Raw genomic sequence first — 20494 nt, 5'->3', positions numbered from 1 at the left:
CTCCTATTATCAATTTTTCTTTGTTCACTTGCTATCTTTATTTGAAAAAGAAGGCATCTAAGCTTCTTTTTTGGTTCAGACTTCTGGACTGCACTTTTTTATTGGTGGATGAATTTATCAACCAATCAGCAAGAACAACCCAGGTTGTTCACCAAAAATGATCCAGCATCTAAACTTATATTATTGCATTTCAAATAAAGATACCAAGAGAATGAACACAATTTGATAATAGGAGTAAATTAGAAAGTTGCTTAAAATTTCATATTCTATCTGAATCATGAAAGAAAAAAATTGGGTTCAGTGTCCCTTTAATATCTGCATTTTTACATGCTTTTGTATGCATTTTTCTTTTTTTGTAATATTGGGTGTACTGTTTATATGTATAAATCTATGTATGCTAATTGAATATTTTGCATTCAGCAGCATGAAGTACAACACTTAGTTATATTGAGATTAACATGCACGTTTAACTTTTTTAGCTATTTCCTAACTTATAAATGATTGAGAATTTAAAATGTGAATTTATTCACTTATATTGCTACTCAATTTTCTATTTTCAACACCAAATTTACTAAAATGTTCTTTTCTTTACCATGGCATGGAGAGTCCACAAAACCATTCTAATGACTAGTGGGAATTCAACGCTTGGCCACCAGGATGAGGCAAAGAACACTTCAGCAGAGCTGTTAAAAGTATCACTCCTACTTCCCATAAGCCCCCAGTCATACTTTGCCTTATACATCAGGAGGATGTGCGAAGATAGTGTCTGAAGATATTTAATCCTTTAATGGGTACTTTTCCCTGCAAGCAAGGATTGGGACTATGCCGTGTCCATGTAATCCTCTTTAGTAAGAGTAATGGCGGCTTTTAGCAGTTATAAGGGAAGCAAGGACTACCTTGCCGTCTTCTAACACATATGCTACCCCTCTATAGAAAACCAGGGTTGGCTACTCTGTTTTTATTTTTCTACAGGTCCTTTTCAGAGGTCGGCTGAGTCTGTCATACCTGAAAAGCTGTTGCCTGCCCTTCAGCTGGATCCACAGTGGTCCATAATTGGGACTTTACTATCTCTTCATTGGGAGATATACTAAGGGCAGCATTGACACTTTATTTCACTGTGCCCTCATCGCAACGTAACTCTCTCTGCTCCTCCGCTTTCTCTTTCTCTCACAGTCGACCAGAGAGCGGAGTACTGTTTGTCGGAGCAAGCTTGTAATCGGTCTGGATGATGATCCTGTTTATGTTCTGGGCAAATTTCGAATCTAATAGAGGAATCCATCTTAAACTCTATAGTGGGATTAGGCTCTTGGTCACCTGAGCGGTAAGCCCTTAGCAGGAGCTGAGGTTATTGCAGTGCTAGTACTTTTTATTAAATACTTTTTTCCTTGCAAATTGTATGTTAAAAAATGTATTTTCTCCAACATAGGTGTGTCCGGTCCACGGCGTCATCCTTACTTGTGGGATATTCTCCTCCCCAACAGGAAATGGCAAAGAGCCCAGCAAAGCTGGTCACATGATCCCTCCTAGGCTCCGCCTACCCCAGTCATTCTCTTTGCCGTTGTACAGGCAACATCTCCACGGAGATGGCTTAGAGTTTTTTAGTGTTTAACTGTAGTTTTTATTATTCAATCAAGAGTTTGTTATTTTAAAATAGTGCTGGTATGTACTATTTACTCTGAAACAGAAAAGAGATGAAGATTTCTGTTTGTAAGAGGAAAATGATTTTAGCAACCGTTACTAAAATCGATGGCTGTTCCACACAGGACTGTTGAGAGGAATTAACTTCAGTTGGGGGAACAGTGAGCAGACTTTTGCTGCTTGAGGTATGACACTTTCTAACAAGACGATGTAATGCTGGAAGCTGTCATTTTCCCTATGGGATCCGGTAAGCCATTTTTATTACAGAGTAAATAAGGGCTTCACAAGGGCTTGTTAAGACTGTAGACATTTTCTGGGCTAAATCGATTCATATATAACATATTTAGCCTTGAGGAATCATTTAATATGGGTATTTTTGTAAAATAATATCGGCAGGCACTGTTTTAGACACCTTATTCTCTAGGGGCTTTCCCTAATCATAGGCAGAGCCTCATTTTCGCGCCGGTATTGCGCACTTGTTTTTGAGAAGCATGACATGCAGTCGCATGTGTGAGGAGCTCTGATACATAAAAAAGACTTTCTGAAGGCGTCATTTGGTATCGTATTCCCCTTTGGGCTTGGTTGGGTCTCAGCAAAGCAGATACCAGGGACTGTAAAGGGGTTAAAGATAAAAACGGGGTTAAAGCTTCCAAATTTGGTGTGCAATACTTTTAAGGCTTTAAGACACTGTGGTGAAATTTTGGTGAATTTTGAACAATTCCTTCATATTTTTTCGCAATTGCAGTAATAAAGTGTGTTCAGTTTAAAATTTAAAGTGACAGTAACGGTTTTATTTTAAAACGTTTTTTGTACTTTGTTATCAAGTTTATGCCTGTTTAACATGTCTGAACTACCAGATAGACTGTGTTCTGAATGTGGGGAAGCCAAGGTTCCTTCTCATTTAAATAGATGTGATTTATGTGACACTGAAAATGATGCCCAAGATGATTCCTCAAGTGAGGGGAGTAAGCATGGTACTGCATCATTCCCTCCTTCGTCTACACCAGTCTTGCCCACTCAGGAGGCCCCTAGTACATCTAGCGCGCCAATACTCCTTACTATGCAACAATTCTATCAAAAACATTTTAGCCAAAATGCCCACTTATCAGCGTAAGCGCGACTGCTCTGTTTTAGATACTGAAGAGCATGAGGACGCTGATGATAATGGTTCTGATATGCCCCTACACCAGTCTGAGGGGGCCAGGGAGGTTTTGTCTGAGGGAGAAATTTCAGATTCAGGGAAAATTTCTCAACAAGCTGAACCCGATGTGATTTCATTTAAATTTAAGTTGGAACATCTCCGCGCTCTGCTTAAGGAGGTGTTATCCACTCTGGATGATTGTGAGAATTTGATCATCCCAGAGAAACTATGTAAAATGGACAAGTTCCTAGAGGTCCCGGGGCCCCCAGAAGCTTTTCCTATACCCAAGCGGGTGGCGGACATTGTAAATAAAGAATGGGAAAGGCCCGGTATACCTTTCGTCCCTCCCCCCATATTTAAAAAATTGTTTCCCATGGTCGACCCCTGAAAGGACTTATGGCAGACAGTCCCCAAGGTCGAGGGGGCGGTTTCTACTTTAAACAAACGCACCACTATACCCATAGAAGATAGTTGTGCTTTCAAAGATCCTATGGATAAAAAATTAGAAGGTTTGCTTAAAAAGATGTTTGTTCAGCAAGGTTACCTTCTACAACCAATTTCATGCATTGTCCCTGTCACTACAGCCGCGTGTTTCTGGTTCGATGAGCTAGAAAAGGCGATCGATAGTGATTCTCCTCCTTATGAGGAGATTATGGAAAGAATCCGTGCTCTCAAATTGGCTAATTCTTTCACCCTAGACGCCACTTTGCAATTGGCTAGGTTAGCGGCGAAAAATTCTGGGTTTGCTATTGTGGCGCGCAGAGCGCTTTGGTTGAAATCTTGGTCAGCGGATGCGTCTTCCAAGAACAAATTGCTTAACATTCCTTTCAAGGGGAAAACGCTGTTTGGCCCTGACTTGAAAGAGATTATCTCTGATATCACTGGGGGTAAGGGCCACGCCCTTCCTCAGGATAGGTCTTTCAAGGCCAAAAATAAACCTAATTTTCGTCCCTTTCGTAGAAACGGACCAGCCCCAAGTGCTACGTCCTCTAAGCAAGAGGGTAATACTTCTCAAGCCAAGCCAGCCTGGAGACCAATGCAAGGCTGGAACAAGGGAAAGCAGGCCAAGAAGCCTGCCACTGCTACCAAGACAGCATGAAATGTTGGCCCCCGATCCGGGACCGGATCTGGTGGGGGGCAGACTCTCTCTCTTCGCTCAGGCTTGGGCAAGAGATGTTCTGGATCCTTGGGCACTAGAAATAGTCTCCCAAGGTTATCTTCTGGAATTCAAGGGGCCTCCCCCAAGGGGGAGGTTCCACAGGTCTCAATTGTCTTCAGACCACATAAAGAGACAGGCATTCTTACATTGTGTAGAAGACCTGTTAAAAATGGGAGTGATTCATCCTGTTCCATTAGGAGAACAAGGGATGGGGTTCTACTCCAATCTGTTCGTAGTTCCCAAAAAAGAGGGAACGTTCAGACCAATCTTGGATCTCAAGATCCTAAACAAGTTTCTCAAGGTTCCATCGTTCAAAATGGAAACTATTCGAACAATTCTTCCTTCCATCCAATTCATGACCACGGTGGATTTAAAGGATGCGTATCTACATATTCCTATCCACAAGGAACATCATCGGTTCCTAAGGTTCGCATTCCTGGACAAGCATTACCAGTTCGTGGCACTTCCTTTCGGATTAGCCACTGCTCCAAGGATTTTCACAAAGGTACTAGGGTCCCTTCTAGCGGTACTAAGACCAAGGGGCATTGCAGTAGTACCTTACTTGGACGACATTCTGATTCAAGCGTCGTCCCTTCCTCAAGCAAAGGCTCACACGGACATAGTCCTGGCCTTTCTCAGATCTCACGGATGGAAAGTGAACGTAGAAAAGAGTTCTCTATCTCCGTCAACAAGGGTTCCCTTCTTGGGAACAATAATAGACTCCTTAGAAATGAGGATTTTTCTGACAGAGGCCAGAAAAACAAAACTTCTAAACTCTTGTCAAACACTTCATTCCGTTCCTCTTCCTTCCATAGCGCAGTGCATGGAAGTAATAGGTTTGATGGTAGCGGCAATGGACATAGTTCCTTTTGCGCGCATTCATCTAAGACCATTACAACTGTGCATGCTCAGTCAGTGGAATGGGGACTATACAGACTTGTCTCCGACGATTCAAGTAAATCAGAGGACCAGAGACTCACTCCGTTGGTGGCTGTCCCTGGACAACCTGTCACAAGGGATGACCTTCCGCAGACCAGAGTGGGTCATTGTCACGACCGATGCCAGTCTGATGGGCTGGGGCGCGGTCTGGGGACTCCTGAAAGCTCAGGGTCTTTGGTCTCGGGAAGAATCTCTTCTACCGATAAATATTCTGGAACTGAGAGCGATATTCAATGCTCTCAAGGCTTGGCCTCAGCTAGCGAAGGCCAAGTTCATACGGTTTCAATCAGACAACATGACGACTGTTGCGTACATCAACCATCAGGGGGGAACAAGGAGTTCCCTGGCGATGGAAGAAGTGACCAAAATCATTCAATGGGCGGAGACTCACTCCTGCCACCTGTCTGCAATCCACATTCCAGGGGTGGAAAATTGGGAAGCGGATTTTCTGAGTCGTCAGACATTACATCCGGGGGAGTGGGAACTCCATCCGGAAATCTTTGCCCAAATTACTCAATTGTGGGGCATTCCAGACATGGATCTGATGGCCTCTCGTCAGAACTTCAAGGTTCCTTGCTACGGGTCCAGATCCAGGGATCCCAAGGCGACTCTAGTAGATGCACTAGTAGCACCTTGGACCTTCAAACTAGCTTATGTATTCCCGCCGTTTCCTCTCATCCCCAGGCTGGTAGCCAGGATCAATCAGGAGAGGGCGTCGGTGATCTTGATAGCTCCTGCGTGGCCACGCAGGACTTGGTATGCAGATCTGGTGAATATGTCATCGGCTCCACCATGGAAGCTACCTTTGAGACGAGACCTTCTTGTTCAAGGTCCGTTCGAACATCCGAATCTGGTCTCACTCCAGCTGACTGCTTGGAGATTGAACGCTTGATCTTATCAAAACGAGGGTTCTCAGATTCTGTTATTGATACTCTTGTTCAGGCCAGAAAGCCTGTAACTAGAAAAATTTACCACAAAATATGGAAAAAATATATCTGTTGGTGTGAATCTAAAGGATTCCCTTGGAACAAGGTAAAGATTCCTAAGATTCTATCCTTTCTTCAAGAAGGATTGGAGAAAGGATTATCGGCAAGTTCCTTGAAGGGACAGATTTCTGCCTTGTCTGTGTTACTTCACAAAAAGCTGGCAGCTGTGCCAGATGTTCAAGCCTTTGTTCAGGCTCTGGTTAGAATCAAGCCTGTTTACAAACCTTTGACTCCTCCTTGGAGTCTCAACTTAGTTCTTTCAGTTCTTCAGGGGGTTCCGTTTGAACCCTTGCATTCCGTTGATATTAAGTTATTATCTTGGAAAGTTTTGTTTTTGGTTGCAATTTCTTCTGCTAGAAGAGTTTCAGAATTATCTGCTCTGCAGTGTTCTCCTCCTTATCTGGTTTTCCATGCAGATAAGGTGGTTTTACGTACTAAACCTGGTTTTCTTCCGAAAGTTGTTTCTAACAAAAACATTAACCAGGAGATAGTCGTGCCTTCTTTGTGTCCGAATCCAGTTTCAAAGAAGGAACGTTTGTTGCACAATTTGGATGTTGTTCGCGCTCTAAAATTCTATTTAGATGCTACAAAGGATTTTAGACAAACATCTTCCTTGTTTGTTGTTTATTCTGGTAAAAGGAGAGGTCAAAAAGCAACTTCTACCTCTCTCTCTTTTTGGATTAAAAGCATCATCAGATTGGCTTATGAGACTGCCGGACGGCAGCCTCCTGAAAGAATCACAGCTCATTCCACTAGGGCTGTGGCTTCCACATGGGCCTTCAAGAACGAGGCTTCTGTTGATCAGATATGTAGGGCAGCGACTTGGTCTTCACTGCACACTTTTACCAAATTTTACAAGTTTGATACTTTTGCTTCTTCTGAGGCTATTTTTGGGAGAAAGGTTTTGCAAACCGTGGTGCCTTCCATTTAGGTGACCTGATTTGCTCCCTCCCTTCATCCGTGTCCTAAAGCTTTGGTATTGGTTCCCACAAGTAAGGATGACGCCGTGGACAGGACACACCTATGTTGGAGAAAACAGAATTTATGTTTACCTGATAAATTACTTTCTCCAACGGTGTGTCCGGTCCACGGCCCGCCCTGGTTTTTTAATCAGGTCTGATAGTTTATTTTCTTTAACTACAGTCACCACGGTATCATATGGTTTCTCCTATGCAAATATTCCTCCTTTACGTCGGTCGAATGACTGGGGTAGGCGGAGCCTAGGAGGGATCATGTGACCAGCTTTGCTGGGCTCTTTGCCATTTCCTGTTGGGGAGGAGAATATCCCACAAGTAAGGATGACGCCGTGGACCGGACACACCGTTGGAGAAAGTAATTTATCAGGTAAACATAAATTCTGTTATTTTTAATTTAGAGGATAAGAAACCGTTACTGGATTACTCTTTATTTCTGTAGTCTGAGATTAATACTTAGTTTCTATTGGGAACCAATTTCCATCATTATGTACCCTGATACAAATCTAGCTTTATCTTTTGCCAAATGTTTGTATTGCTTGGAGGCTCAAATCATTCCTCCTGTGCAGTTTTGCTCCACATGTTTAAATAAAATGTTATTGTCTAAAGATAAAGATACCCTCTCAGAGCCATCTGTCTGTCAGGATAATGTTGTCCGTACTATGCCTCAGCTTTCGTTTTAAACGTGCTAAGATGTAGCAGTTTCACAAGCAGTGTCCTGCGGTTTCTCTCAACCAGTTCCTGGGGGTGTATATTTACCAGGTGATTTTGCAGCGCAACTAACTTCTGCAATTTCTGCAGCCTTATTAGCCTTACCTATTGCTGGTAAAAGAGAGGACATCTAAAAACGTATCTAATACTAAAGGTTTTGACTCCGCCTAAGCTGCATTAGTCAGTCTGTCTCAGTTATCTGAGGATCATTCCTCAGTGGCTTCTGAGGGCGAGGTCTCCAATTCTGAAATGGCTGTGTCTAGTATAGCTGATTTAGAGGAGGTTCATTTTAGATTTAAGTTTCAGCACCTCCATTTACTCTTGAAGGAGGTCCTAGCTTCATTGGATGACTCGGACTCCTAAGAGATCTAATATACTTAACAGAGTTTTTGATGTCAAACCTACCTCCGTGGAGGTGTTTCCAGTTCCAGACTGCATGTTTGACATTATAGCTCAGGAATGGGAAAAGCCGGGAATCCCTTTTTTTCCCATCCCCTGTTTTTAAAAAGTTGTTTCCTGTTGCTGACTCTGTGCAAGACTTTCCCTCTTGAGGATAGTTCCTCTTTTAAGGACCCTATGGATAAGAAGCTGGAAGCTTACTTAAGAAAGATGTTTGTTCATTAGGGTTTGCAATGGCATCCAGTTGCCAATATTGCGACTGTTGCAAGTGCAGCCTCTTATTGGTGCGACTCCTTGTCCGACCTAATTTCGGAGAAGACTACCATAGAGGAGATCCAGGATAGGATCAAGGCTCTAAAGCTGGCTAATACTTTTATCTGTGATGCCAGCTTGCAAGTCGTCGGACTGGGAGCCAAAATTTCTAGCTTTACGGTTCTAGCTTGCAGAGCTCTGTGGCTAAAATCTTGGTCTTCAGATGTAACATCCAAATCCAAACGTCTGTCTTTACCTTTTAAGGGCAAGACTATATTTGGCCCTGGTTTGGCCAAGATAATTTCTGACATTTCTGGTGGAAAGGGAGCTTTCCTACCTCAGGACAAGAAGGGTAGGCCTAAGGGTTGCCAGAATTCTAATTTCCGTTCCTCTCACAACTTCAAAGGACAAAAGCCTTCCTCCTCCTCTTCCAAGTCAGAGCAATCCAAGTCTTCATGGAGGTCTAGTCAACCTTTGAATAAAGGGAAACAATCCAAGAAGAAACCTACCTCTGAGTCTAAGTCAGCATGAAGGGGCCACCCCGATCCAGTCTTGAATCAAGTAGGGGCAAGCTGTCCTCCTTCCAACAGGTTTGGATTCACAATGTCCAAGATCCTTGGACTGTGGAAGTAGTCTCCCAGGGATACAGGGTAGGGTTTAAGTCTTGTCCCCCCCAGGGGCAGATTTCTCCTGTCAAGGTTCTCTGTAAACCAAGTGAAGAGAGAGACCTTCTTAAACTGGGTAACAAAGCTCTCTTCTCTGGGAGTGATTATCCCAGTTCCTTTCGCGGAACAGGGACAAGGATTCCATTCAAACCTCTTTGTGGTTCCCAAGAAAGAGGGAACTTTTCGACCCATATTGGACCTCAAGTGTCTCAACACATTTCTCAAGGTTCCGTCCTTCAAAATGGAAACTATACGTTCCATTCTACCCTTGGTTCAGGAGGGTCAGTTTATTACTACCATAGACCTGAAGGGAGCGTATCTTTCATGTTCCTATTTACAGAGAACATCACCAATTCCTGCGGTTTGCCTTTCTAGACAAATACCTTCCAACTTGTTGCCCTTCCCTTCAGCCTTGCCACGGCTCCTCATATCTTTACTAGGGTTCTAAGGGCCCTTTTGGCGGTTGTCAGATCTCAGGGGACTGCAGATTTTTATTTTGCAAGATTCCCATTGGTGGAAAGTAAATCTGGAGAAGAGTTCCCTGGTGCCAGACACCAGGGTATGCTTTTTGGGAACGGTCATAGACTCTGTCCATGAAGATTTTTCTGCTTCTTGTTTCTCACTTTTGTCCTCTTATCTGTCCATCAGTGGCGCAGTGTATGGAGGTAATTAGTCTAATGGTTGCTTCCTTGGACATTATTCCTTTTGCTAGTTTCTATCTGAGACCTCTACAGTTATGCAAGCTCAGACAATGGAACGGAGACCACTCTGACCTCTCTGAGGATAGTTCTGGACTCCCTGACCAGAGACTCTCTAAACCTGGTGGATTTCCTAGGACCATCTGTCTCAGGGCACATGCTTCCTGAGACAATCTTTTGAGATTGCGACCACAGATGCCAGCCTGTCGGGCTGGGGTGCAGTCTGGGGTTCTTTAAAGGCTCAGAGTCTTTGGACTTGAGAGGAGTCTTCTCTCCCAACAAATATCCTAGAGTTGAGAGAAATCTTCAATGCTCTAACATCTTGGCCTCAAGTGTGTTTGATCCGGTTTATCAGGTTCCAATCGAACAACATCACTTCGGTGGCGTATATCAACCATCAGGGAGGAACTCGGAAGTTCCTTAGCTATGAAGGAGGTGATTCGCATTCTCCAGTGGGCGGAGTCTCACGATTGTCACCTCTCTGCTATCCACATCCCAGGGGTGGGCAACTGGGAAGCGGATTACCTGAGCAGGCAGACCTTTCATCCTGGGGAGTGGGACCTTCATCCGGAAGTATTCACAATTATAACCCGCAGATGGGGGCTTCCAGAGTTGGCTCTGATGGCGTCATGTCTAAACGCCAAGCTTACAAGGTACGGGTCAAGATCAAAGGACCCACAAGCAGCTCTGATCGACGGTCTGGCGGATCCTTGGGACTTCGTTTTTGTGTTCCTGTTGTCCCTTCTTCCTTGACTAATTGCTTGTATCAAACAGGAGAGGGCGTCAGTGATTTTAATAGCCCCTGCCTGGCCTTGCAGGATCTGGTTCGCAGATCTGGTGAATATGTCATCTCTTCCTTTGGAGGGTGCCTTTGAGAAGGGACCTTCTACTTCAGGGTTCCTTCCTCCACCCAAATCTAGATTCTCTGAAGCTGACTGCTTGGAGATTGAACAATTAGTCTTGTCTAGGCGTGGTTTTTCTGAGAATTTCATGGATATCATTCTTCATGATGTTTTTAATTATGATTCCCCCAAAACGAAATTGGGAGAACTTTATCAGGACTTTGAATACTTAAAGTTAAAAGAACAAAAAATGAAGTGGGATAAATGGATACTGACAAAGTATCTAGCGTTAAAAATGATCCCTAGGGGCCTTATAATAAAACATTTATTGATCGTTGGAACCAGGCCCTTACTGATTGTTCTTTAAAGCTTATATCCTTTCTCATAGAGTATAAGGATGTATTGTTATGTGATGTAAAAACTAACAGCTAGATAACAAGTTTTGCGTTATGAGCAGCTTGGTACTAACTTGCAAGTTATTTCTACCCCTCACCTCCCTATAACGCTGCTATTAGAGGTTTTTATAAACTCGGCGTTAGCAGACAATATTACAGCGTTGAGCTCCATACCACACTCAAATACCAGCGCTGTTTTTAGCTGGTTTTATGTTATCCTGCACGATTTCCCCTTAGATATCAATGGGGAGAGCCTGCTAAAAAAAAGCCTAACACCTGCAATAAAGGAGTGTAAAGCTCTGTAACGCAGCCCCATTGATTCCTATGGGGAAAGAAAAGTTATGTTTACACCTAACATAAACCCCGAGTCTAAACACCCCTAATCTGCCCCGCCCCACGACATTGCCACCACCTACCTACACTTATTAACCACTAATCTGCCGCCCCTAACATCTCTGCCACTTACCTACACTTATTAACCCCTAATCTGCCGCCCCTAACATCTCTGCCACTTACCTACACTTATTAACCCCTAATCTTCCGCCCCCAACGTCGCCGCCACTATACTAAAGTTATTAACCCCTAAGTCTAACCCTAACACCCACTAACTTGAACATAATTAAAATAAATCAAAATAAATATTACAATTAATACCTAAATAATTCCTATTTAAAACTAAATACCTAAAAAATAAAACTAAGCTAGCTGCAATATAAATAATAGTTACATTGTATCTATCTTAGGTTTTATTTTTTATTTCACAGGCAAGTTTGTATTTATTTTAACTAGGTAGATTAGTTAGTAAATAGTTGTTAACTATTTACTAGCTACCTAGCTAAAATAAATACAAATTTACCTGTAAAATAAAACCTAACCTGAGTTACACTAACACCTAACCTTACACTACAATTAAATAAATTGCATTAATTAAATACCATTAACTAAATTACAAAACCCCCCACTAAATTACACAAAAAAAAGCCCCCCCCCCCAACAAAAAAAAACAAACCTTAGCCTAAACTAAACTGCCAATGGCCCTTAAAAGGGCCTTTTGCGGGGCATTGCCCCAAATAAATCAGCTCTTTTACCTGTAAAAAAAAAATACAAACACCCCCAACAGTTAAACCCACCACCCACACAACCAAACCCCCCAAATAAAATTCTATCTAAAATACCTAAGCTCCCAATTGCCCTGAAAAGGGCATTTGGATGGGCATTGCCCTTAAAAGGGCATTTAGCTCTTTTTCAGCCCAAACCCTAATCTAAAAATAAAACCCACCCAATAAACCCTTTAAAAAAAAAAAAAAAAAAAAAAATAACACTAACCACCGAAGATCCACTTACAGTTTTTGAAGACCGGACATCCATCCTCAACGAAGCCGGGAAAAGTCTTCATCCAAGCGGCAAGAAGTCCTCAACGAAGCCGGGAGAAGTCTTCAAGTGGCAAGAAGTGGTCCTCCATGCGGGCGGAAGTCTTCATCAAGACGGCATCTTCTATCTTCATCCTTCTGACGCGGAGCGGCTCCATCTTCAAGACATCTGGCTGGTGCATCCTCTTCTTTCGACGTCTATTGAAGAATGAAGGTTCCTTTAAGTGACGTCATCCAAGATGGCGTCCCTTGAATACCGAATGGCTGATAGAATTCTATCAGCCAATTGGATTTAAAGTTGAAAAAAATCTTATTGGCTGATGCAATCAGTCAATAGGATTGAGCTTCAATCCTATTGGCTGATCCAATCAGCCAATATGATTGAGCTTGCATTATATTGGCTGTTCTAATCAGCCAATCGGAATTCAAGGGACGCCATCTTGGATGACGTCCCTTAAAGGAACCTTCATTCTTCAGTAGACGTTTAAAGAAGAGGATGCTCCGCGCCGTATGTCTCGAAGATGGAGCCGCTCCGTGTCGGAAGGATGAAGATAGAAGATGCCGACTGGATGAGGACCACTTCTTTCCGCTTGGATGAAGACTTCTCCCGGCTTCGTTGAGAACTTCTTGCCGCTTGGATGAAGACTTCTCCCGGATTCGTTAAGGATAGCTGTCCGGTCTTCAAAAACTGTAAGTGGGTCTTCAGGGGTTAGTGTTAGGATTTTTAAGGGTTTATTGGGTGGGTTTTATTTTTAGATTAGGATTTGGGCTGAAAAGGAGCTAAATGCCCTTTTAAGGACAATGCCCATCCATTTTTTTTTTTTTTGGTGGGGGGGTTTATTTTGGCAGGGCTATTAGATTAGGTGTAATTAGTTTAAATATTTGATAATTTATTTTTTATTTCGTGTAATTTAGTGTGTTTTTTTGTAATTTAGTGAATTGTATTTAATTAATATCATTTATTTAATTGTAGTGTAAGGTTAGGTGTTAGTGTAACTCAGGTTAGGTTTTATTTTACAGGTAGGTTGCTAGGTAGCAGGTAAATAGTTGATAACTGTTTACTAACTAATCTACCTAGTTAAAATAAATACAAACTTGCCTGTGAAATAAAAATAAAACCTAAGATAGATACAATGTAACTATTATTTATATTGTAGCTAGCTTAGGTTTTATTTTATAGGTAAGTATTTAGTTTTAAATAGGAATTATTTAGGTAATAATAGTAATTTTTATTTAGATTTATTTTAATTATATAAAAGTTAGTGGGTGTTAGGGTTAGACTTAGGGTTAGGTTTAGGGGTTAATAACTTTAGTATAGTGGCAGCGATTTTGGGGGCAGCAGATTTGGGGTTAATAACAGTAATGTAGGTTGTGGCAATGTTAGGGACAGCAGATTAGGGGTTAATAATAATTTAACTAGTGTGTGCGATGCAGGAGTATGGCGGTTTAGGGGTTAATATGTTTATAGTGGCGGCGATGTCAGGAGCGGCAGATTAGGTTTTAATTAATTTATTTTAGTGTTTGCAATGCGGTAGGGCCTCAGTTTAGGGGTTAATAGGTGGTTTATGGGTGTTAGAGTACATTTTAGCACTTTAGTTATGAATTTTATGGTACAGCTTTGTAGCGTAATACCCATAACTACTGACTTTCAGTTTACAGTATGTATCTTGTAGTTATGGGCTGTACCGCTCACTTTTTAGCCGGACAGGCAAACTCGTAATACTGGCGCTTTGGAAGTCCCATTGAAAAAGAACTTTTGGAAAGCTGCGGTAGTTACGTTGCGTAATGGCCAAAAAAGTGTGCGGTACACCTATACCTGCAAAACTCGTAATAGCAACAGTAGTGAAAAAGCAGCATTATGATTATTTTTCACCCATAACGCAAAAATCGTAATCTAGCCGTAAGATTGCCAAGATTGAATCTGTTATGTCTAAATTTACACACTGTGAGAGGTACACTAAGTTTGAACAGATCTTTAGACAAGCCATAGAAGAGTACAAAAATGTAGTAACATATACTAACTATTCTTTGGGTATTGTGTATGTCTGGCGACGTAAACAACGTAATAGATCCTGGTATAATCATGAGACTAGTGACAAACCTCATTTTAAGAAAAATAAAAATAAGAACAAAAATAGGAGACATAACAGGCGACATAACCAATCCAAACAAAATGTGAATCTAGACTCAGGAAGTAACAATAAAAATGTTAAATTTTCCGATTCAAAAAATGAACTTACTGATGAGGATAGATTTGCATCTAGTTTTGAGGGAGCCTCAGGGGAAGAGGCTAATTCAGAAGGAGAAGAGTTAGTGAATACATTCTTAGTAAACAGTACAGGCTCACACAAGAGCATCCTGAAAAGACATCAAGATCACGGGACTAGACCAAAAACTAATGGTACTACACATATCTACAGAAGTCCAATGCTAAACCACAGGTTTTTCACGAGGTCCCCAAACAATTCCGGGGGGGCAGGTTTCAGGAGGGACATACAATAAGGGAAATACAGAGCAGACAAGATACACACAGAGAGAAAAACACCAAGATAAAGAAGTACCAATAAATATAGTAAGTAATATATCTACCCACGAATTGACTGAGACTGAAACTAGATTACTTAATTTAGGCTTGGGCTTTATTCCTTCCAGGAAATGTAACCTTTTCCAAACTATTTTGGATTTAAATAAACTGATCAGGGACCTAACCCTTAAAAAATTCTTCAAAGAGAGTGAGTTCCTCCAATATAAGTACAGCTGATGGTAACCAACTATCTTTTGTAGATACCTGTACTATGGTTACACTTTAGGAACTATATAGTGACAACAAGGACCAAGAGCTATCCCAAGCCTCTAATACCAATCCCATATTTAGGATTAAATCAAATTTTTACCCTATTCAGGCAAGATGTAATTTATTAGAAGTGTTCCATGAGAGGGTCGTTGAAGATCTCAATGACCTCTCAAATTCAATTGATTCCAATACCCCTAATCTTACCATCAAAGAAAGAGAGGCTCTATTGAACCTTCAAAAAAATGATGAAATCGTGATTAGACAATCAGACAAAGGTGGGAGTGTATTGTTTATGAATAGAATAGATTATACGAATGAAGCCCTGAGACAACTCAGTGACACTGATACTTATTCAGTTTTATCTAAGAATCCTACAGCTATCTACATTAAATAACTATCCCTCCTTTTGGATGAGGTGGTGGAGGAAGGTCTGATGGATCAAAAAACAGCTAACCATTGCATGGTCACTGATCCAGTGTCCCCAATCTTCCACCACCTACCAAAAGTTTGCAAAAGTTTGTCTAACGTAAAGGGGAGACCCATAGTAGCGGTCATAGTTGGGTCCCTACTGGAACTACTAAGTGGATAGACAACTTTTTACAACCCCTGGTATTGCTGCTTTCAAGCTATATCAGGGATACTTTTCATGCACTTCAACTCATGGAAAGTGTGACTTGGATGGAGGAGTACAGCTGGCTAACAGTTGATGTGGTGTCGCTGTACTCCTCCATCCCACACACCCATGGTTTAACTGCCATTACATATTTTCTGAATTTTTTCACTGCCTTATCCCTGTAATCAAAAACTCTTAATTGTAAGAATTGTGAAATTTTTACTGGAATATCATTTTTTCTCTTGTTAAGTGTATCCAGTCCACGGATCATCCATTACTTGTGGGATATTCTCTTTCCCAACAGGAAGTTGCAAGAGGATCACCCACAGCAGAGCTGCTATATAGCTCCTCCCCTCACTGCCATATCCAGTCATTCTCTTGCAACTCTCAACTAAGATGAAGGTCGTAAGAGGACTGTGGTGTTTTATACTTAGTTTATTTCTTCAATCAAAAGTTTATTTTTAAATGGTACCGGAGTGTACTGTTTATCTCAGGCAGTATTTAGAAGAAGAATCTGCCTGCGTTTTCTATGATCTTAGCAGAAGTAACTAAGATCCTTTGCTGTTGTCACATATTCTGAGGAGTGAGGTAACTTCAGAGGGGGAATAGCGTGCAGGTTTTCCTGCAATAAGGTATGTGCAGTTAAAATATTTTTCTAGGGATGGAATTTGCTAGAAAATGCTGCTGATACCGAAGTAATGTAAGTAAAGCCTTAAATGCAGTGATAGCGACTGGTATCAGGCTTATTAATAGCGATACATACTCTTATAAAAGTGTATTTTAAAACGTTTGCTGGCATGTTTAATCGTTTTTTACATATGTTTGGTGATAAAACTTATTGGGGCCTAGTTTTTTCCACATGGCTGGCTTGAATTTTGCCTAGAAACAGTTCCCTGAGGCTTCCCACTGTTGTAATATGAGTGGGAGGGGCCTATTTTGGCGTTTTTTTGCACAGCAAAAATTACAGACAGACATCCAGCTTCTTCCTGCATGATCCAGGACTTCTCTGAAGGGCTCAAAAGGCTTCAAAAGTCGTATTGAGGGAGGTAAAAAGCCACAGTAGAGCTGTGGCAGTTGTTTTGACTGTTTAAAAAACGTTTTTGTCATTTGTTATTCCGTTTTTGGTATTAAGGGGTTAATCATCCATTTGCAAGTGGGTGCAATGCTCTGCTAACTTATTACATACACTGTAAAAATTTCGTAACTGCATTTTTTCACTGTTATTTCAAAATTTGGGAATATTTGTGTTTCTTAAAGGCGCAGTAACGTTTTTTATATTGCTTGTAAACTTGTTTTAAAGTGTTTTCCAAGCTTGCTAGTCTCATTGCTAGTCTGTTTAAACATGTCTGACACAGAGGAACCTACTTGTTCATTATGTTTGAAAGCCATGGTGGAGCCCCATAGGAGAATGTGTACTAAATGTATTGATTTCACCTTAAACAGTAAAGATCAGTCTTTATCTATAAAAGAATTATCACCAGAGGGTTCAGTCGAGGGGGAAGTTATGCCGACTAACTCTCCCCACGTGTCAGACCCTTCGCCTCCCGCTCAGGGGACGCACGCTAATATGGCGCCAATTACATCAGGGACGCCCATAGCGATTACCTTGCAGGACATGGCTGCAATCATGAATAATACCCTGTCAGAGGTATTATCTAGATTGCCTGAATTAAGAGCTCTGGGGTTAGGAGAGATACAGAGCGTGCAAATGCTGTTAGAGCCATGTCTGATACTGCGTCACAGTATGCAGAACATGAGGATGGAGAGCTTCAGTCTGTGGGTGACATCTCTGACTCGGGGAAACCTGATTCAGAGATTTCTAATTTTAATTTCTCCAACATAGGTGTGTCCGGTCCACGGCGTCATCCTTACTTGTGGGATATTCTCTTCCCCAACAGGAAATGGCAAAGAGCCCAGCAAAGCTGGTCACATGATCCCTCCTAGGCTCCGCCTACCCCAGTCATTCTCTTTGCCGTTGTACAGGCAACATCTCCACGGAGATGGCTTAGAGTTTTTTAGTGTTTAACTGTAGTTTTTATTATTCAATCAAGAGTTTGTTATTTTAAAATAGTGCTGGTATGTACTATTTACTCTGAAACAGAAAAGAGATGAAGATTTCTGTTTGTAAGAGGAAAATGATTTTAGCAACCGTTACTAAAATCGATGGCTGTTCCACACAGGACTGTTGAGAGGAATTAACTTCAGTTGGGGGAACAGTGAGCAGACTTTTGCTGCTTGAGGTATGACACATTCTAACAAGACGATGTAATGCTGGAAGCTGTCATTTTCCCTATGGGATCCGGTAAGCCATTTTTATTACAGAGTAAATAAGGGCTTCACAAGGGCTTGTTAAGACTGTAGACATTTTCTGGGCTAAATCGATTCATATATAACATATTTAGCCTTGAGGAATCATTTAATATGGGTATTTTTGTAAAATAATATCGGCAGGCACTGTTTTAGACACCTTATTCTCTAGGGGCTTTCCCTAATCATAGGCAGAGCCTCATTTTCGCGCCGGTATTGCGCACTTGTTTTTGAGAAGCATGACATGCAGTCGCATGTGTGAGGAGCTCTGATACATAAAAAATACTTTCTGAAGGCGTCATTTGGTATCGTATTCCCCTTTGGGCTTGGTTGGGTCTCAGCAAAGCAGATACCAGGGACTGTAAAGGGGTTAAAGATAAAAACGGCTCCGGTTCCGTTATTTTAAGGGTTAAAGCTTCCAAATTTGGTGTGCAATACTTTTAAGGCTTTAAGACACTGTGGTGAAATTTTGGTGAATTTTGAACAATTCCTTCATACTTTTTCGCAATTACAGTAATAAAGTGTGTTCAGTTTAAAATTTAAAGTGACAGTAACGGTTTTATTTTAAAACGTTTTTTGTACTTTGTTATCAAGTTTATGCCTGTTTAACATGTCTGAACTACCAGATAGACTGTGTTCTGAATGTGGGGAAGCCAAGGTTCCTTCTCATTTAAATAGATGTGATTTATGTGACACTGAAAATGATGCCCAAGATGATTCCTCAAGTGAGGGGAGTAAGCATGGTACTGCATCATTCCCTCCTTCGTCTACACCAGTCTTGCCCACTCAGGAGGCCCCTAGTACATCTAGCGCGCCAATACTCCTTACTATGCAACAATTAACGGCTGTAATGGATAATTCTATCAAAAACATTTTAGCCAAAATGCCCACTTATCAGCGTAAGCGCGACTGCTCTGTTTTAGATACTGAAGAGCATGAGGACGCTGATGATAATGGTTCTGATATGCCCCTACACCAGTCTGAGGGGGCCAGGGAGGTTTTGTCTGAGGGAGAAATTTCAGATTCAGGGAAAATTTCTCAACAAGCTGAACCCGATGTGATTACATTTAAATTTAAATTGGAACATCTCCGCGCTCTGCTTAAGGAGGTGTTATCCACTCTGGATGATTGTGAGAATTTGATCATCCCAGAGAAACTATGTAAAATGGACAAGTTCCTAGAGGTCCCGGGGCCCCCAGAAGCTTTTCCTATACCCAAGCGGGTGGCGGACATTGTAAATAAAGAATGGGAAAGGCCCGGTATACCTTTCGTCCCTCCCCCCATATTTAAAAAATTGTTTCCCATGGTCGACCCCAGAAAGGACTTATGGCAGACAGTCCCCAAGGTCGAGGGGGCGGTTTCTACTTTAAACAAACGCACCACTATACCCATAGAAGATAGTTGTGCTTTCAAAGATCCTATGGATAAAAAATTAGAAGGTTTGCTTAAAAAGATGTTTGTTCAGCAAGGTTACCTTCTACAACCAATTTCATGCATTGTCCCTGTCACTACAGCCGCGTGTTTCTGGTTCGATGAGCTAGAAAAGGCGATCGATAGTGATTCTCCTCCTTATGAGGAGATTATGGACAGAATCCGTGCTCTCAAATGGGCTAATTCTTTCACCCTAGACGCCACTTTGCAATTGGCTAAGTTAGCGGCGAAAAATTCTGGGTTTGCTATTGTGGCGCGCAGAGCGCTTTGGTTGAAATCTTGGTCAGCGGATGCGTCTTCCAAGAACAAATTGCTTAACATTCCTTTCAAGGGGAAAACGCTGTTTGGCCCTGACTTGAAAGAGATTATCTCTGATATCACTGGGGGTAAGGGCCACGCCCTTCCTCAGGATAGGTCTTTCAAGGCCAAAAATAAACCTAATTTTCGTCCCTTTCGTAGAAACGGACCAGCCCCAAGTGCTACGTCCTCTAAGCAAGAGGGTAATACTTCTCAAGCCAAGCCAGCCTGGAGACCAATGCAAGGCTGGAACAAGGGAAAGCAGGCCAAGAAGCCTGCCACTGCTACCAAGACAGCATGAAATGTTGGCCCCCGATCCGGGACCGGATCTGGTGGGGGGCAGACTCTCTCTCTTCGCTCAGGCTTGGGCAAGAGATGTTCTGGATCCTTGGGCACTAGAAATAGTCTCCCAAGGTTATCTTCTGGAATTCAAGGGGCCTCCCCCAAGGGGGAGGTTCCACAGGTCTCAATTGTCTTCAGACCACATAAAGAGACAGGCATTCTTACATTGTGTAGAAGACCTGTTAAAAATGGGAGTGATTCATCCTGTTCCATTAGGAGAACAAGGGATGGGGTTCTACTCCAATCTGTTCGTAGTTCCCAAAAAAGAGGGAACGTTCAGACCAATCTTGGATCTCAAGATCCTAAACAAGTTTCTCAAGGTTCCATCGTTCAAAATGGAAACTATTCGAACAATTCTTCCTTCCATCCAGGAAGGTCAATTCATGACCACGGTGGATTTAAAGGATGCGTATCTACATATTCCTATCCACAAGGAACATCATCGGTTCCTAAGGTTCGCATTCCTGGACAAGCATTACCAGTTCGTGGCACTTCCTTTCGGATTAGCCACTGCTCCAAGGATTTTCACAAAGGTACTAGG

The sequence above is a fragment of the Bombina bombina genome, chromosome 1, assembly GCF_027579735.1.
Source record: "Bombina bombina isolate aBomBom1 chromosome 1, aBomBom1.pri, whole genome shotgun sequence".
Classification (NCBI taxonomy): domain Eukaryota; kingdom Metazoa; phylum Chordata; class Amphibia; order Anura; family Bombinatoridae; genus Bombina; species Bombina bombina.
This window is presented reverse-complemented; position numbering follows the sequence as displayed.